Source organism: Salvelinus sp. IW2-2015, linkage group LG32, assembly GCF_002910315.2.
Source record: "Salvelinus sp. IW2-2015 linkage group LG32, ASM291031v2, whole genome shotgun sequence".
Lineage (NCBI taxonomy): Eukaryota > Metazoa > Chordata > Actinopteri > Salmoniformes > Salmonidae > Salvelinus > Salvelinus sp. IW2-2015.
In genome coordinates this window covers 17,818,987-17,837,007 of record NC_036871.1, presented here as the reverse complement: position 1 = coordinate 17,837,007, position 18,021 = coordinate 17,818,987, and the positions used below count along the sequence as shown (strand labels likewise).

Sequence of the window (18,021 nt, the reverse complement as noted above, 5' to 3'; positions counted from 1 at the left end):
TCGTGATTCAATTCAATATTTATTTTTCGGAATTTTAATTGACAGATGTCAAGTATCGAAGGAATTTGTAAACAGTGTGTCCACAAACAATGTACATTTTCTTTCTTATGATGTCAACCATATAGCAGAGGCATTAACTTGTCATTAAAATACTGTCATTTGAAATTAAATAAATATAATACTGCAAAAAAAAACACAAAAAACATAAATCTACAATCTACCTGAAATAGTCCTTATGGTGACATCCAGGTCAAATCCTTATTTTATGCCACATACAAAGACTAATAAACAGCACTACACAGGGCGGTAAGAGTGAGAGCTCCTCTCTCCTAGCTCCAGAGGAACAGTAGGTTTGCCGGTGAGGATCACAAGAGTACCAGAATTCTGCAGCAAACATCCTGGTACTATAGGTACAGTATAGGTTGAAAAGGTCAAATGATGGCAGCAAGTCAATCAAAAATCCTAGAGTCAAATTCTTCACAGTCCACAGTCAGTCTTATCATTGAGTTCCATTACATGAAGTCAAGAGCATTTCAGAATCAGCAACATCTCAACTTCAATCAATTAGTAGGAAAAGTAGGCACTGAGAAACATAATACTGTAGCCTTTCACTAACCGATTCAATAACACTAAAGTTAGGAGAATCCTTGTCGCAAAATGTAGTCTAGCTAGAATTGTGATTAATTTGCACCCGATTTACTCTATGTATTCTACTTTTTCTTTCACATGAAATGGAATGTTTGACTAAGAGTTATGTGACTTATTTCCATTAATAATAGTGTCTGGAGTCCTGAAAAATTATTACATGCAGCAATTATGTCTATCACAACTACTATCGGATGCATTACACTGTTATTCTAGCTGACAATGTCAGTCATTTTACTATAAAGAGCTATGGTACCCTTCCATATTAACGGTAACATGTTATAATATCCCATAGTTTTAACGCTATTAACTCTAAACCAACAGCCACATTGTATCATGGAAGTAATAATAATGTTTTATTGTTACATACACCGGATAGGTGAAGTGAAATTTGTTGTTTACAGGCTCAGTGCTGATCCACCTGCCCAAATTCAACATAGATACATAGAAAAGCATAATTTTTGCTTCTAATATTTAAGTGTTAAAATAAACTGAAAATTACGATTATTCCACCAAAAAATTGTCTAGTTATTTCGCTTGGGGAAACACCACAGCTTCATTTGAGTATTTCTACAATATTGCTTACCACATCTGACTAGCAGGTGTCCTCAACCACCCTGTAAAACCAAAAGCAATATGTACTTGAATATTGCATGTTACACCCATGAACTACTTGTTTCAACGATCTTGTTGCCCTCCAGCTTGTATCACTAGTCTCCGAGAAGTAGTGCTGATCTAGAATCAGGTCGCCTCTGTCCATGTAATTGTATTGATTACTGAGCTGTGGGAGTTAGTAACTCCCAGCCCTAAACTCGATTTAGCACTGCTTAAGAAATTAGTCTGATGTCCTTTGAATTAATACAAAGATACAATACAAATACAAACAAAACTTCACCAAAAGGCAAAACAAACAACCTCAGCAGCCATGATTGATATCCCTTTGACAGTTGTTCAGTAGAACATGCTCTATCGTTGACATAGTGAGTAGTTGCATTATAATAATTATTATCGGTTACACAATACATGGGAGAAGTGGCCCTGCTGTTGGTAAACCAATTCATCTAGGCATCCAGTTACAGACCTAATAAGCTAATCTAAACTACTGGCCACAGACTCCCAGTCTTCGCTCGAAGGTAAGGTGAAAGCCGGTGACAGAGGCTACTTACTAAACTACTGACTAACAAATGTGAAATAGTGGTTGGTTTGTGTGGATTAGCTAATCATGGGAAGCACAGCAGAGTCTCTTTGCACCAGCAGCACTGGTCTGGTCTGCTCCACCACAGAGCCAGCAGGGGGTCTGGTCTGCTCCACCACAGAGCCAGCAGGGGGTCTGGTTCTGCTCCACCACAGAGCCAGCAGGGGGTCTGGTTCTGCTCCACCACAGAACCAGCAGGGGGTCTGGTTCTGCTCCACCACAGAACCAGCAGGGGGTCTGGTTGGTTAAAACATTGTATGCATGCCAAACAGCACCTTATTCCCTATGTAGCGCACTACTCTTGCCCTGGTCAAAAGTGGCACACTATAAATGGAATAAGGTACCATTTGGGACGTATACATTTAAATTAGGATTTTTGTCTGAAACAAGACATGTTAATAAGAGATCGGTAAGCAAAAGATGCCTTCGTTCTGTAAAGCCCATGGCACACGAAGCAACACTGAGGGGGGTCATCATGAGTRCACTTAGACTGTGCCCCAAATGGCACCCTATTCCCCATGTAGTKCACTACTTTGGACCAAAGACCTATCGGCCATTGTCAAATGTATAGCACTACAGTATATAGAGAATAGAGTACCATTTAGGATGCAGCCCAAGTGTGTCTGAAATAGAACTACGGCGAGGGATATATTTGTKGGCCTGTCTATGAGGTAACCACCGAAGAGTGGTTCTAATTCAAAACGTTTCCAGACACATCTTTTCCAAGTCAACCACTCATCATTACACGCAGGTCTGGGGTGATAYTGAATGACATTTCCAGATTGTATGGAAAGGGAAGGCAATGCTCAATGTGTGCTTTTAATACAGCTTGCCATTGAATAATAGGGGGAAAAGAAAATGACCTTGCATAGTAGAGGATTTAGTTTATGCTCGCTGGCCAAGCTGCTTAGCTCAGTCACCTCGTCTTGCTGAGGTCTTAGAATGAACACTAAAACTGAGCAATGGAGGATATTATTMATGTCATTTTCACCTAGCGCCACGCAACAATACCATCACTACGATCGTTCGAGAAGTATCGAAGGTGCACTTTTCTAAAGAGATGATATGCATTCCCTCCCATGACGAAAACAAACCAAAGAGAAAAGGACACCAACATACTAGGTAGAGGGAAGATTTGCTAACTGGGGTATCCATCCCAGTGTCTTCCTGTATACATGTTGACCAACCGCTGCCTGTCTGAGTGACGTCTTGTGCGTGTGTGTGAACGTATACTATAATACCATACGAGTGAGAACCCAGAGTAAGAAAGGCAGACATTGAAGAGAATGTGGATGGAAGGGCAGTAGGAGTTGCCCTCAGACGCGGGCAGACACCTGTTCCAGAGAGCGAGCGGGAGGGCGAGGGGCCGGCGGGGTTATTGCTTTCAGGCTCTTCAGGCTGTTCCCCGGGCAGCTCTGGCTACTGAGGCCCCTGTTGAGGACGGGGATGATGGGAGGTTCATTGCGTGGTATATTAACGGGACAGGAGCGGGTACGGGCGTGTCCCTTGTGTCCCCCGGCGTGGCAGATGAGGTCGCTCACCGTGTCCATGGGCGAGAGGTGTTTCAGCCAGCGCTCCAGACGCTCTTCCTTGTACTTGATGGAGTACCAGGTGAGAAAGATGAAGATGAAGCCAATGAACTTGAGGCTGGCGGCCAGGCCAAAGTAGACGAAGCGGAAGGAAGTGACATCGTACTCCCAGCAGGAGCCGTGGACACCACAGTCCTGCTGCCAMAGCATACAGGTGGTGTCGATCACCGCCCCAAAATAGATGGGAGTAGGTATGTAGGCTGAGGAGAGGAGAGAGAGACCGTTATGATACAGAAGAAGTAGATGGTTGTAGGTATGTAGGCTGAGGAGAGAGAGGGGAGAGAGACCGTTTGGAATAGCAGAAAGAGATGGTTGTAGGTATGTAGGCTGAGGAGAGAGAGGGGAGACCGTTATGATACAGAAGTAGATGGTTGTAGGTATGTAGGCTGAGGAGAGAGAGGGGAGACTATTCTAACACAGCATGCATGTGGTGTCAATGTGGAAGTGGGGATGTACGTGGAAGACAAGGACAGAGGAGCGATACACACTCATTCAGAGAGGTTAGCCAAAGACACTTTAAAAATGTTAAAACCTTATATTTCTAGCCTAATTAAGTTTTGAATATTGGCAATAAAAGGGGGGGGGGAATGAACAAAAGATGTCAACCTCAGAGAAAATGTTTTGATTACTGTTCAGTTCCTCTTAGTAATTTTCTGACATGAAATGGGAACCTGTTTTTTCAAATTACATTTTGAACCAGATTCAATGTCCCAATGGGACCCTATTCCCCATATAGTGCACTAAATAGGGACACACCCTAAAAAATAACCTCTCAGTATTGAACTCTGTATTTCACTGAAGCTGCATCACTCACCAAGGGTCCTGAGGAGAACAAACTGCATCCCGAGTGCAAAGGGTCTCTCTTGCTCTTCTACTGACCTTGAGGAGAGGAGGAAGAAGGGAGGAAATGGTGAAGATAGAGGTGCAAAATGATGATAACCTAGGAATCCTTGAAAAGTTTTATTCCATCCTGATTCTAGAAATCACACAACCGGGATCACAGAAAGTTACCATCATTTTGCAACCCGATGAAGAGAACTCACAACCACTATCTCACAATCCCTTCGATAAGTGTGTTTTGTTCAGTGTCTATTCCGGGTCAATACCTAAGAGTGACAATGATGGCGGAGGGCTGAGCGCAGGCCGTGATGAGTGTGACGATGAAGAGGAAGATGAGGAAGGGAATGAGGGTGCTGCAGGTGCGGTCACACTTCCCCGACACGGCATAGCCATTCTCGTTCAGGTAGGTCTTGACGATGACCAGCTGCAGCTGGTTGACTTGGCCGTTAGAGGAGGGGGTGATGACCTGCCTGCTCTGGACACACGCACAGTCAGAGTAGTTCCTGATCTGCGAGACGGAGAGGGAACAGAACACCAGGCATCATTCTCAGCTCATCTTATTGTACTATGGAAGTGAACTTCTAAGGCGCAACTGTGCGTACCACTAGCAGTGTGTTATTCAAGTACTACCAATGTAGACTGTACACAGATGCTTAATTAATGTTTGTTCAATGGTCAGTAAGCTATAACTAGGGTCTAACAATATTGTATTTCCTGATCATGTAACTCACATTATGGCCAGGAAAAACTCCTGGCCCTAGCTTTAGGTAACTTTCCAAAAATGCCCAGGTATTGCAGAAATCCTGTTTGGAATATTTCTAGAAACAGGAGGGAATAAGCAGAAAATCTGGGAATTTGGGGAAAGTTACCATCATTTCGCGACCCTACTTTTGTGACTGAGAGACTCACTCCTGTGCTGTCGTTGCCCACACTGCTGCAGCCTGCCAGGCAGGGGTTGAAGTAGGTGATTCCGTCTGAGCCACAGACTGGAGCGTACTCATGGATCTTACAGCCACAGTTCACATTACACCCTCCAGTCAGGTTACGATGGGTCATAGTCAGAGTAGGACTGAGAAAAGTGAGGGAGAGAGATTATTTAGAGAGGGGGAGGGGAAGAGAGACAGGGAGAAGGAGAGAGAAAAGAGGGGGATGAAGAGAGCTAAAWAACGTAGGACATTTTCCACTATCACAACGTAATTCTTATTCAGACTGATTAAACAATGTTAAGAAGACTATCTTACCATGCTGCTATTCAAAGGTCACATTTACACTGAGATTTGCTGCACCAAAATACATTGCTCACAACCGAGGGCAATTACACCAGTTAGCATGTGTACACTTGCTTATTGAACATCTCATTCCAAAATCATGGGCATTAATATGTCAAGTTCTTCCACACCAATCTCGACAAACCATTTCTTTACGGACCTCGCTTTGTGCATGGGGGTATTGTCACGCTGAAACAGGAAAGGGCCTTCCCAAACGGTTGCCACAAAGTCGGAAGCACAGAATTGTCTAGAATGTCATTAGATATCCCTTCACTGGAACTAAAGGGGCCTAGCCAGAACAATCAAAAACAGCCCCAGAACATTATTCCTCCACCACCTAACTTTCCAGTAGGCACTATGCATTTGGGCAGCTAGCCTTCTCCTGGCATCCACCAAAACCAGATTCATCCATAGGGCTGTCCGACTAAAAAAATATTTGTTGATCGAAAGTTGGCTGTTCTTTCGAGCTATTTGAAACGTGTATTTTTCCATATATAGACACACCCAATGTGTTTTAATAAAATCAACTATATGCATTGAGCTTGTCTGATGCTTTAAGCTTACTGTTTCATTAAATAAGACAAACGACTCAAAAGGGAGCCAGCGATTTAGATAACCAGAAGAAAAAAAACKTAACCTGACCCAACCATCCTCCTCCCGCTCCTGCTGGCTTCTCAGATTCTGCCATTACTCTCCTGAACTTGTCGGTAATGGGTTACACGAGGAGTCGGCAACCTTTCATGTGGAATGACAATTTATCTTACCATTTCTACCGATCTACGTGCCAGTTATGGTTTTCATATGCACATTTGTGGAACATTTTCATTTCATTTATAATAACGTCTTCATATCTGTCTTCATATCTGTGGTTAATACAAATTCTATCCAAATCCAAATGAAAATGAGACAAACCTAAAAAGTAACTTCTATTGTCATTGCCAACTATGTAAAAATATCCCACATAAAGCCAACAAATAAAAACATTGCAGCCTGCAGGTAGAAAATATACTGATAAATTTTTTTTTAAAAATCCTATAAATCACATTGGCTACCTATGGCCTGTCTGCAACGAACTTGCAACATTGTATAAAATATTCTGTGCCCTCAGAGTTTCCAGCGCCAGTGAGCTCGGGCAGACACAACTGTAGTCTATTTCCGCAAGGGATAAGAAGAAGTGCTTGACTTGGGCAGGAGATCACCGGAGTTGAGTACCAGCACCTCAAATGTTCTACTGCTTGATCTCCTGTTCCTCTTATAGAATATTAGCTCAAAAGTATTGTGGAGCTCCTGCACCTAAACACAAATAGCACCAGCACCCAAAATGAGTACCAGAACCTATTTCAGTTCAAAGCATGCACTGATAAGAAGTAAGCAGGTTGGCCTATTTTATGACATTTCCACTGGATCAGAGCATGACATTTTTCTCTTTCACTCTGAGTGGTTATCGAAAGGGAGAGAGCTGGAAAGATTTTTCAAATTGACAATAGTTCCTCAGTGTAGGCTTTGTCAATGAATGTAAAAACAGACTTTGTTTGCTTTTTGAGGTGAAGAAAACATTACTTTGGGACAGGGGCGCAAATTTGATTTTATAAGTGTGGGGGACGTAACATTATTTTAAAACATTTATCCATTCGGATAAACACTCCAAACAACCTACCCAGACCGCTCGGAGACGTCCGCATGGTCCTAAAGCACACCGATAATGGTGGTGCGTTTAGCCAATCAGATCTCCATAATGGGCACATTAATATGCCTACATTTGCACGCAAGCCAGGCAGCCTTTAGGCCTATGTAATTTACTTCTGTGCGTAATCAGGTGCGCGTTCTTACCTTAAAATTGACAGGAGTGTTCCAAACAAAAGACAATTACTAAATTGAATTGACAAAACTCGTAAATGGAATGAAAGAAACCAAAACTTGTTTCTCACAAGTGTAGCATAGGTTGTGCGCTCTGCAAACAATGTCCACTCCGACAATTAGAAAGGTAAGACTGGAATAATAATGTATTGAATGCATTAACAGAAAYTACCATTACCAAACAAACATTGTAGATTAGAGATGACAGGAATGAATGGTAAATGTACTACTGGTGATATAGTATATGTAATAGGGGAGTGATATACACTAACCATCAAATGCAAACAATTCACACAATGAAGTTATGAAACAATGAATGTGCACAGATTGGTGGGAGAGAGCGCATTCTGGAGAGAGACGTGCATCTGGGCGATGTGTGGTCAATCTGACGTCTGCATTGGCCATGCAGCATTTACGGTGACACGGCCTCTGCAGAAGTCAGGGCATTCATACTTCTTGTGCTTTGCTGAGCTCAGCAGAGCTGTTGTGAAGGAAGTTGTCAAGGAAGTGAGTTTGYTTATACAGGATGTACCACCCCCACCTACCGTCAGCCAATCATGTATATAGAGCTATACAGAGCCCTCCGCATTGTTACAACATTTGGAAGGAGCATGGTGATGCGGTACATAGCTCCATTTGGCCCCGTAATTGTGTCACACCCTCGATATGGAGCCTCCAACCACATTCTCGGATCAAGCATAAATTGGCTTTTAGTCTAGGCCTCCCACAATGCATTAATTAGTTCACTGAGATGGGCGCAAATATATCAGCACTCTGTGGTACCGTTCTATGAGCTTGTGTGGCCTACCACTTCTCGGCTGAGCTGTTGTTGCTCCTAAACGTTTCCACTTCCCAATAACAACACTTACATTTGACCGGGGCAGCTCTAGCAGGGAAGAATTTGACGAACTGACTTGTTGGAAAGGTGGAATCCTATGACGGTGCCACGTTGAAAGTCACTGAGCTCTTCAGTAAGGCCATTCTACTGCCAATGTTTGTCTATGGAGATTGCATGGCCGTGTGCTCGATTTTTATACACTTGTCAGCAACGGGTCAATCATAATTGCATCAGGGACAGGCACCCTTTTCGCTTTATAGTGCACTACTTTTCGCCCTATGGGGTGAAAAGTAGCCTTGCAYGAGCCTTGGCGTGTGCGAGCCAGAACGGCTCATAGAAACAGGAGCCTATCTCCAATTTTACAGTCTCTGTATATCCTGGTCAAAAGTAGTACACTATAAATGGGAATAGGGTGCCATTTGGGATGTAGCCAGAGGTTGGATCTAAGAGAGGGAACAAAGCTCCAGGACTGTAGAACAGAGAGTTAATTCCTCTAGATCAGTGTCATGCATTAGAGTTCTTGTGTCTGGGGAAGGACTGTGTTCCAAATGGCACCCTATTGCCTATATAGTTCACTACTTTTGACCAGAGCCCTATTGGCCTTGTTCAAAAGTAGTGCACTACAAAGGGAATAGGGCTTTCATTTTGGACAGGGACTCTGATGTGTGCCGAGGTGATATTTCACAACAGGGGCCTTCATGATGGTCACCTCTTCTTCTCATCATCACTGGGAAACACACACACACACACTAAACTTCCTCACATTGTTAAATACTTTGATATGGGGTTTTTGGAGGCTGGAATGTTTGCAGAGAAAGAATTCAATTAATTTTGGGGGAGCTGAGAGAAAGAGGACAAGATCGACAGGGATTGCATGAGGAAAAAAAGTTCAGATTGAAAGAGAGGGGTACTGAATGAAGGAAGGAAGGTGTGGTTCTTACCCAGTGGTGTATGGTATGTTGATGCCTCCTAGGTTGATGCTCTCACAGCCCACTATGAACAGAGTAGAGAAGCAGAGCAGAGAGACCCCACTACAGATCATGGCCAGCTTGGCTGACTCTCTGGCTCCCAGCTTCAGCTTCTTAATTATGTAGCCCCCCAGGACTATACCCACCCCAGCACTKGGCACGATGATCACACCTGTGACAGCAGGAGGCAGAGAGAGAGAGAGTCAATGATGCGGTCTCTAGAACGCATAGATTAGATCACGGCAATCTGTTTCACATCTAGACGCATGTTATTCTACAACATCATTTAATTTGGGCCTCCTGTTCACTTTCAAACACATCATCCAAACAGAAAGAGCAGAGTAGAAGCTCCTTTTTAGGGGAGTGCTGAGGAAGCTTTAAGACGGCTAGCTGTACAACTAATGTTCAGTGGACAGAGTGAAGGCCCAGCCAGCAGCCATGAATAATACAAACACTCTTCCTTAAAATAAAGGGGCACCTGGGAGATGGTCAAGTAGTGAGTGTTAAACTCACAGTGGCCCCATTGACGTGGAGTAATCTTAAAGACACAGACCCCTTCAGGCTGTCCCGGAAGTGTCCCTGACTAAGGAGCTTTAGAAGGCAAGGGCTCTAACTGACCTCTGTGGTGAAGCTGGAGACAATAGACCTGTGTTCCAAACAATGCGCTTCAGAGGGGTGTTAGGTGTGTATTGACTGAACAAAAATATAAATGCAACATGTAAAGTGTTGGTCCTATGTTTCATAAGCGGAAATAAAAGATTGCAGATGTTTTCCAAACGCACAAAAAGCTTATTTCTCTCAAAGTTGGTGCATAAATGTGTTTACATCCCTGTTAGTGAGCATTTCTCCTTTGCCAAGATAATCCATCCACCTACCTGAGAGGTGTGATATATCAAGAATCTGATTAACCAGCCGGATCATTACACAGGTGCACCTTGTGCTGGGGGACAATAAAAGGCCACTAAAACGTGCAGTTCTGTCACAAAACACAATGCCACAGATGTCTCAAGTTGAGGGAGAGTGCAATTGGCATGCTGACTGCAAGAATGTCCACTAGAGCTGTTGCCAGGGAATTTAAATGTTTATTTCTCTACCGTAAGCCGCCCCCAACGTCATTTTTAGAGAATTTGGCAGTATGTCCAACCAGCCTCACAACCACAGACCACGTATATTGCGTTGTGTGGGTGAGCGGTTTGCTGATGTCAATGTTGTGAACAGAGTGCCCCATTGTGGTGGTGAGGTTATGGTATGGGCAGGCATAAGCTATGGACAACGAACACAATTGCATTTTATCAATGGCAATTTGAGTGCACAAAATAACCGTGACGAGAACCTGAGGCCCATTGTGAGGCCCATTTTTTAAAACATTATTTGTGACCAACTGATGCATATCTRTATTCCCAGGTCATGTGAAATCCATAGATTAGGGCCTAATGAATTTATTTAAATCGACTGATTTCCTTATATGAACTGTAACTCAGTAAAATCAATGAAATTGTTGCATGGTAGGCTTATATATTTGTTCAGTATAGATGTGTTTACTAGGGCTGTCAAATGATAAAAATAAAATCTGTGGCTACGGTTCTAGACAAGTCTCTCATTCACCATTGTGGCCTTATTGTAGCTGGCATTTGTGACTGAGACTTATAAAAGTGTGCTTCAAACAATGTACATTTGTGATTGCTAGACATACAAATATGATTATTTATTAATAGCTTTGAAACAAGCTCTAGTTGCGGACGCAACTGGACTAGATTGTGAAAAACTCTTGGYGGAATGCTCTCAGCTTGACTGCCGCGAGGGAGATTAGCACAATATCGTCATAAGTGCGATTTCATGTTCTTTTTTAGTCGGGGAGTTAGGCTACATGCAGCTAATTACATGTTGTACACAAAATACATTATCGACATGTTTGTACAAACTTGGTTGTTGTAATAGTATTGCGAACATAAACACAAACACTAATCTCTCGTGGACAGATGAAACAGCGAGAATCTGTCAAGGCACATAAAATTATGTGAATACGAGCAGCAGTAGTTCCTGGTTTGGGGTTTTCGTCATTGATTATTTGGATTAATTAAGGCGGTGCTTACATTAGGGCGGTGATTTCACAAGCCCGTGTGTGGAGGATAAACGGTTTCCACACCCACAAAGTCAAAATTGGCTATATTGTAAAATTTTATGAAGACAAAAATGTATTTTTTGGCCATGATAAACACGGGTGAAATTAGCGGAAAAGAGGAGTTTGCGTTTGCGAGGGAAGAGAATTCGCTTCCTTCCTTTGCACAAAGGTAATAACAACTGTTAATGGGATTCCCCCCTCAAAGTAAAACAGGAAATGACAAACTTTCACATGAGAATTTTACTTCTGGGTAACYGAGATTAGCATAACAAAAACAGGCAGTCTAGAGATGTCATGTTCTTCTTAGCTGTTGATTTACACACAGGCACAAAACTCTGTATTCGCAGCCACGGCCAAAAACAGAGTTTTACAGAGATGTATCCATCACGATTAATCGCAAATTCTGAATTTGCTTCAATTGAGCTGTAATTTAAGATTTTTTATACAAACAGCATTATGAGAATATTGATGTCTTGATTTTGTCCAAAGTAACAGTTAGAAAAATCTGGTCAATTGATAAAGCTCTTTCTTTAACCTTAATATCAACTTGTTTTAACATCACACTGTTGTTTTTAGCTGTATAGATTTATTTATTATGTTTTCGGTGTATTTTTAACGGTTTCAATGTACGTTCAAAATACACAAAAATACAAAGTGCACTAAAATTACAAAAAGTTTTTAATTAATTGAGTAGATAATAGATGTGTGTTTACCTGTGTAGATACTAGGAGTGTATTTACCTGTGTAGATACTAGGAGTGTATTTACCTGTGTAGATACTAGGAGTGTATTTACCTGTGTAGATACTAGAGGTGTATTTACCTGTGTACGATACTAGGAGTGTATTTACGTGTAGACCTGTGTAGTACTAGCGCTGGATGCCGGGATGCCAAACGTGACTCGATGAACTTGGGTATGAAGGTGATGAAGGCGTGACGATGGCGCTCTCTGCAGTGTAGGACAGGCTCACAAACAGGAAGGTGACATTACTCAGGATCCTCACTGCAGCCTTAGGCAGCTCTACACAGGGCCAGGGAGGGGAGGAGGGAGGGAGGAGGGAAGGGAGGGAGGGAGGGAGGGAGGGAGGGGGAGGGAGGGAGGGAGGGAGGGAGGGAGGGAGGGAGGGAAAAATAAAGATGTAGGGGAACACAGCACGTTAGCAAAATGAGCATAAGACAGACAGAGACACGGGAGGCTGACGGACCATTTATATTATGGAGCTATGCAAGGGTACATCTGCTCACCAGGAGGACATAAAGGAGTATGTACAATGTACAGTCATTCACTTCACATTCCTATTCAGATTACCCACTACCTTAATAGGAACAACATTTTCTCTGCCCATAATTAGAATGAAACCTCATTACAGTAGTATCCTATATATATTTCAACTTAGTAAACTTAATTAGAACATAAAACGAGGCAATGGGCTGTTATTACATTGTAAGTCACTTGTTATAGTGCGAGAGAAGTTCAGCTCTAGCTGTATATAGTGGTCTGTGGTAGCAATAGACCATGTCAAGCATTTATAGACTATGATCAGTATCAGTAACTAGGTTTCCATAAACTTGTCGAGTGATTTTGTGTCGACATCTAATAGGTTTGCATAGAAAAGAGATGCGACAATTGCCTGCTACAGTGCGTTTCCAATGAACTGTCTAAAAACAGCTGGACGTAAGGACTTCACACCTAATAAAAACACTTCGCAAAAACCTAAATGTCGAATAAAAATGGCTAAAGTCTTTATATTATCCTTGCCCTGTAAAGAACAAATATTTTTATAGTAATTWWTTTTWWTTTTTTTCAAACAGTAGGCATTTAGAATTAAACGTGGCGAGGAGCTTTATAGTAACGTGATGACATCATGTGCCCCTCGTACCTTGACAATTATTTGGCAATCATAAGTTTACATCATTTGTTGCAATCAAGGAGCGGTAGCTTGACTAGCAAGCCAGCAGCCGGAGGGCTGCCAGTTCGAATACGAYGGGAAAAATCTGTTGAGAAGCGAGTTGGCAACCAGAGGGTTGCTGGTATCAAATCAGATACCATTGCCTGCCGTTGTGCCCTTGAGCAAGGCACTTAACCCCCCACAACAACAGCTCCCAGATSGTCCAGTGTGGCAACCCCCCGCAACTCTCCAAAACCTGTATGTGTATCTTTCAGAGAGGTAGGGTTAAAAGCGGAAGTAAAATTTCAGGTGGACCTTGTGTGCAATTGAACAATAAAGTGATCTTAAAATGAAGAATGTTTGACAAAAGAAAACCCACTCCTGTAGAAACAGATACAAATGTTGTTGATCTTCAGAAGACTTCTCCTAGATCTGCCCGCAATTATTGTTTGGGTGAAATTGTTGTTGTCGAATAAACCTGGTCAATGGAAACCTGCATATTCATAGTATATGAGAGGCAAGCGTCAGTGAGATAACCCTGCAACCTAATAGCTATATAGTGCACTTCTTAGGGAATAGGGTGTCATTTGGGACATACCAAATCCTCTCTCTCTGTATAACATACCTTTAATGTCTTTCCCAAAGCCCATGGATGATGTAACCTTCTGGCTCTTGCTGTCGGCCTTCTCCTTGGAGATGTCATCATCGCTGGACACGTTGTCCAGGGTGATCTTTTTCCTCTTCTTCTTCTTCTTCTTGTTTCTGGGAGGCAGCTTCTTGGGGAAGGCGAACATGGGGAATATGACCAGTAGCATGGCAATGGAACAGAGCAGGAAGCCGCTCCACCTGAGAGAGCAGAGAGGGTTTAGCTTAGTGATGGGGGGGGGTATCGATTCTCAAAAAAAGAACAAAAATGTATTTAAAAAATTGCTAGGTAGTTAATGTTAGCTAGGCCTAGTCAGCTGTACCTGCGCTAAAGCTCCTGTATTTTTCCTCCTCTACCTTGTTCTCCATCTTCTTTTTAAATCGTGAGCCAACATGTTTTCAGCACTGTTCACCGGACGTGCTACCTTGTCCCAGACCTGCTGTTTTCAACTCTCTAGAGACAGCAGGAGCGGTAGAGATACTCTGAATGATCAGCTATGAAAAGCCAACTGACATTTACTCCTGAGGTGCTGACCTGTTGCACCCTCTAAACCATCTGTGATTATTATTATTATTATTTGACCCTGCTGGTCATCTATGAACATTTGAACATCTTGGCCATGTTCTGTTATAATCTCCACCCAGCACAGCCAGAAGAGGACTGGCCACCCTCATAGCTTGTTCTCTCTAGGTTTCTTCCTAGGTTCTGGCCTTTCTAGGGAGTTTTTCCTAGCCACCGTGCTTCTACACCCGCATTGCTTGCTGTTTGGGGTTTTAGGCTTGGGTTTCTGTACAGCACTTTGTGACATCAGCTGATGTAAGAAGGGCTTTATAAATACATTTGATTGACTTTAATTTCCATGACTGATCAAAACTAATTTTCTCATGGCTTTCTCTTGTCCCTCTGCAGCAGACATGGTGAGCAATATGTTTGGAACATCAAATCGCAATAMAAATCACAGTATTGAATTGCAACRTCTAAGTTTCGTGATTTCCTATCTTGAGGTCCCTGGGAATTCCCAGCCCTAATGTCAAGTGTAATGTAAAGTGTTTATTTTGTATATGACTGTGTGTCCAAGATTATTTTCCTCTCAGGGAGCAAGCCTAGCGGTTAAGAGCGTTGGCCAGTAACTGAMATTGCCGAGTCGACTACAGTAGGTGAAAAATCTGTCSATGTGCCCCTGAGCAAAGCACTTAACACTAATTGTGCCAGTAAGTTGCTCTGGATACGAGCGTCTGCTAAATGACTCAAATGTAAATATAAAAATGACATTCAAGTTTCTTATCCCATCCCTGTCCTATCATCTGCAATGAGTTCAATAGCACATTCCCACAACACACAAGCCCCAAATTAAACACAGCATGGAACACTGGAAGAGTAATAGTGCATTTGGAAAGTATTCAGAGATGTTCGATCTGATTCAAGTCCGGGCTCTGTCCGGACCACTCAAGGACATTCAGAGACTTGTCCCAAAGCCACTCCTTAGTTGTCTTGGCTGTGTGTTTAGTGTCATTGTCTTGTTGGAAGGTGAACCGTCACCCCAGAGTGCCCTGGAGCAGGTTTTCATCAAGGATCTCTCTGTACTTTACCCCGTTTATCTTTCCCTCGTTCCTGACTAGTCTTCCAGTCCTTGCCATTGAAAACCATCCACACAACATGACGCTGCCACCACCATGCTTCACCATAGGGATGGTGCCAGGTTTCCTCCAGACGTGGCGCTTGGCTTTCAAGCCAAAGAGTTTAATCTTGGTTTCATTAGACCATCGTCTGAGAATCCTTTAGGTGCCTTTTGGCAAACTCCAAGTGCCTTTTACTGAGGAGTGGCTTCAGGCTGGCCACTCTACCATAAAGGCCTGATTGGTGGAGTGCTGCAGAGATGGTTGTCCTTCTGGAAGGTTCTCCCATCTCCAAAGAGGAAATCTGGAGCTCTGCCAGAGTGACCATCGGGTTCTTGGTCACCTCCCTGACCAAGGCCCTTCTCCCCCGATTGCTCAGTTTGGCCGTGCGGCCAGCTCTAGGAAGAGTGTTGGTGGTTCCAAACTTCTTTGGAAGTTGGAAAGACCATGTAGCTATGTGCATAATAGCAAAGTTAATCAGCATATTGGTGTTGGAGAACAATGCGGAGTCGGCAGCAGCAGAGTGAGGAGACGAGAAAACAGCACTTGCCTTAAGACAGATCCTGCTTCTGTTGCCTGTTTGAGTGTTTGTTTAATAGCCTACTGATTCCATGAGCTCCAAGCCTCATGCAAACCACCAACATGTCAGATTAAGCAATTTAACAAATCTGGCCCTTTTTAATCTTTGCTATGTTGTAACTTTAATGTGTTACAGAGTTAATGTTTAAGTTAATTCATTGAGCTGTATCTAAATATTTCTTTACAGTTATTTACATATGTAATTGTATTTGTTAGTATTGAATTACGCTTTTGACTGCAAGTTCCAGAATGCCTTGCGACAGGAGTAGAGATGAACGCGCTAGTTAAGTGCAATTAACAGGTGATTACGTTTGGCTCCTTTGCGCTAGCATCTTAGCATTGCTTTGTAGAATCTAAAGTTGTTAAATGTAACGTGATCAAGAATTATTACTAAAAGAAGCTTTCATATCAACCCGACGTCCCGAGTCATTACTTTGAAGATAGTTATTCTATATTTTGGTGCCGAAACCCGGGAATATGAGCTGCGACGAAGAAGTGGCTGAAATGGCTGAGGAAGAACGTCGGAATGAAACCGAAAGAATGAGACGAAAGCGGGGTACCATTCGAGGTGCCACAACACGGATTTTGAATCAGATTGACGTGGAAATATCCCAGTCAAATCCGGATACCGATCACTTGAGTACATTGTTGGAATTGCTGTTAGCTAAGGAGAACAGTTTGTTTTAACTTGATGGTGGAATTGAACAGTTAACCCCATTGACGGATTGGAGGCAGAGATTGCATGCACGGAGATTACAAAGAGCGCGTTATCATGCTTAAGAGCCGTGCACAACGAGTGATAAAGAAAAACCAGGATCTCAATCCACTACCAGCACGGGTGAGTGACGCTAACTCAAACAGATCACAGAGACAATCAGTAAGGCTAACCAAAGTTGATTATTGAGAAATTCTATGGAGATGTCAGTATGTGGCAGGGTTTTGGAGTCAGTATGAGACTGCTATTCACAACAATGATTCACGTGTAATAAAGAGAAGTTTACCTATCTGAAACATATCTCACTGGACCAGCTGCAAAGGCAGTAGCAGAGCTGATGTTAACAGACAGTACATATGATGATGCAATCGCTCTACTCAAGAGCAGATTTTGAAGGAAAGATCTTGTGATTAGTGCTCATATGTCAAAGCTGCTGAATCTCACTCCTGTGAAGAAATCCTCTGATCTAAATGCATTGAGGAGCTATATGATGAATGTGAAATTCAGATTAGGAGCCTGGAATCACTGGGTGTAGTGTCAGAAACCTATGGAAGCCTACTATGCCCAATCTTACTGCAGATGATTCCAGAGGACATAGCTCTTGACTATAGTCGTCAGAGGGGAGTAGATGATGAATGGAAAGTGTCTGAGATTGTCAGTTTCCTACAGAAGGAGGTTCAGAGCAGGGAGAGATCGCTACAAATGACAAGATCATGCAACCAACAGAAAGGAGCAAACCATGGAACAAGTCATGCTTCTCCAATGAAATGAAAACAAAAAGACCCAACATGCCTCTGCTGCAGCACTGCATACAGCCAGCCAGAAGGAACAAAACTGTCTATTCTGTGACAGTGCAGACCACAAATCAGAAAACTGCCCTGACCACAATATTGCTACACGCAAAAGAAAACTGAAGAAAATGGGAAGATGCTTGTTATGTAGGACAGAAACACATAGCAAAATTCTGTAAAGTCAAAGATGTGTCATGTGCAACATGTGAAGCAGACATCACATTGCGTGTGTACCGGTAAGAGGAGTGAGGTGCAACCCCCTACTGGTTCTGTAGATGCTGTGTTTCCTCAGTTATTCCCCATTCAGTGAAATGAACCAGATGGACGAACACTGTGTTGCTACAAACGGCAAAGGCATGAGGGTAGAAGGCCCATCGGGCAGGAAGTAGCGTTGCTTACTAGATGGAGGCAGTCAGAGAAGCTTCATACATGAAAACCTTGTGAAGGGCTTGAAGCTACCAGTAA

At 42.8% G+C, this 18,021-nt stretch overlaps 1 pseudogene; it reads right to left on the bottom strand.

Annotated features, from left to right (window-relative positions):
* Window positions 1-18,021, bottom strand: part of LOC111956274 (solute carrier organic anion transporter family member 5A1-like) — a 33,874-nt pseudogene continuing 15,853 nt past the window's right edge.